Source organism: Nematolebias whitei, chromosome 14, assembly GCF_014905685.2.
Source record: "Nematolebias whitei isolate Nwh7 chromosome 14, NemWhi1, whole genome shotgun sequence".
Taxonomy (NCBI): Eukaryota; Metazoa; Chordata; class Actinopteri; order Cyprinodontiformes; family Rivulidae; genus Nematolebias; species Nematolebias whitei.
Window position 1 is genome coordinate 22,147,293 of NC_056511.1, and position 2,376 is coordinate 22,149,668.

A 2,376-nucleotide genomic window follows, 5' to 3' on the forward strand; every position below is an offset into this window, starting at 1 on the left:
CCCCAGCTGCACTCACTCAGTAATCACCCTCCCAGCATACTCATCCTCTCACTCATTTATGTCATATGTTGCTTGTACTTCCTGCTTCCTGTGTACTTCCTGTGATTTTACTCCCTTTGTATCTTTATATTGCTCAGTCAGCATTTTTTAAATAAATATTTAGTTTTCTGTTAACGAGTTTTTCTCTGTTTGAGTCTGTGTTTCAGGTTATTTTACTTAAAGCCTTAAGCAAAAGCCCACAGAGATTTAAAGTTTCTACATCTGCTGCTGTCTTAGGTTCGCTCACAGTAACATATTGTGACTATTATTTGGCACACCTCAATAATAGTTGATAGTATTATTATATTATTATCATAATAATAATAGTTGCCTGCATGGACAGATACATTTGGAGCAAAAAATAAAAACAATCTTTTTCGGAAGAGAAATCTCATTCGCAATGTGAAGCATGGAGGGAGAGCCATCATAGTTTGTTAGCTGCTTTCTTCAATCTTAGTAGCAAATGCAACAGCTAGTTGTAGCACTTCTGGTGCAGCCTGATCAGGCAGGGAACCTAACCTAAAATTAACGACGATGGGTTTATAAACTAGTGTTTGCTTGTAGCACCAGAAACTTTTTGAACTCCCAAGGGAGAGCCGGTTTGATGTAACGCTGCTCATAACGTCAAGTCCACGGTCACTAGCCTGGTTATTTTTTAGTTAAAATGTTCTATAACATGAAGTAATCATATGTTTTTAATGCACGTCAGTGTCAGAGACAAGGTGACAGCTGTTTAATGAGCCTACTAGAAGTTCCTGCTGTTAAAGGGAGGCAGCCGCTGAAACCAAAGAGCTACATTTATTTTCTACAGAAAAATATATTTAACAAACTATGGGGTGCTGTTTGTAAAGTTACACAGTCAAAAATTCACAGCAATATTTTTGGTTTATCATTAAAAATGACTGACATTGATTATTTGTTTTATTTTGTTCCAGCATTCAGAATTGTTTTAAAGATGATTAAATGTTTTCTAACAGTTCTAACAATTTTCATGAGGAAAGATGGACTCACTTTGATTGGAGCTCCTTTAGTTTGTGTATTTATTGTGAGAATGCTAATGAAGCATTCACACTATTGGGATCCATTTTTCTTCCATACATTTTTCGGCGTGATTCTCATCTTGCAATTTTCGAGCTATTTCAACAAATCATACGTCAGAACGTTCAGCTCTTTCAGGACAACCCTGCTTCAGCTTTTAGTACTGGTGCACTTTAGCTTTTTGAAAAATTTAGCCTTTTCTGCCACGTTTTTCTCATAGAAAATGAGTTGAGCCCATTTTACCTCCTTCATATCTTTACATCTGTTTACAACCTTTTACTGCTCCTTTCACATTTTGTTCTGCTTTAGCTTCTTTCAGCTTCCTTGTACAAATTTAAACACTTTTCAGCTACTTTCAGCTGTTTTTTTGCTCCTTTCTGCTATATTCTGATAACTACATTTTTGTGCTTCTAACTTCTTTTTGCCAATTTCAGCCTGTTACACTCCTTTCAGCCTATTTCTGCAAGTTTCAGCCTTTTCTACTATTTCAGCTATTATAGTTGTTTTGTGCTGATTTAAGCTTTTTCAGCTAATTCTTGCACTCATTTAAAAATTTTCAGCCTAATTCGGCAAAAATGTGCTCTCTCCACTTCCTTCTTGTAATTTCATTTTCTTTCTGCCTTTTTAGCTACTTTTTCAGCTGTATTTTTCTAATTTCCTCTTTTTTCCATATATTTTCCACTTTTTTTATACTCATTTTTACTTATTTCAATCAAACATGTTCTTTCTACTTTATTATGCTAATTTAAGCTTGTTCTGCCTTTTCAGCTAATTTTTGGAGCATTTCCTGGGTAAGTTCAGCTGTTCTCAGATAAAATCAAGTTTTCCAGGGTGGCTGTGACTGAGTGGTTAGAGCAGTCGTCCTTCAATGCGAGAGTTGGGGGTTCGAATCCAAGGGCAAGACACTGAACCCCTCATAGCCTCTGATGTGTGTCCCATCAGTGTATGAATGTGATAAAGCTCTGATTAGTCTCATTAGAATGATTTGTTCAATTAGCTTTGCAGAGATCTAGTAGAGTGCTGTATGAATGGGTAAATGAGGACACAGATTGTAGTGTAAAGCGCTTTGAGTATCTTGAAATAAGATAGAAAGGTGCTATATAAGTACAGTTCATTTCCATTTATAATTTCTGCTACTTTCAGTCTTATTAAATTCTTTCTGCTAGTTTCAGTTTGCTATGCTCCTTTCAGCTTTTTTTCTGCTAGTTTCAGCTTTTTCTGCTATTTCAGCTAATCTTAGCTGTTGTTGTGCTAAATTTAGCTTTTTCAGCTAATTCCACATTTTAGCTCATTTCAGCT

The 2,376-nt window shown here is 35.7% G+C and overlaps 2 protein-coding genes across 2 annotated transcripts in view; both read right to left on the reverse strand.

The window, feature by feature from the left end:
• LOC119420585 (transcriptional coactivator YAP1) overlaps window positions 1-2,376 on the reverse strand; it is a 56,306-nt gene that overhangs the window by 35,505 nt on the left and 18,425 nt on the right. The gene's annotated exons all lie outside the window — the stretch shown is intronic.
• LOC119420744 (short transient receptor potential channel 6-like) overlaps window positions 1-2,376 on the reverse strand; it is a 12,726-nt gene that overhangs the window by 1,298 nt on the left and 9,052 nt on the right. The gene's annotated exons all lie outside the window — the stretch shown is intronic.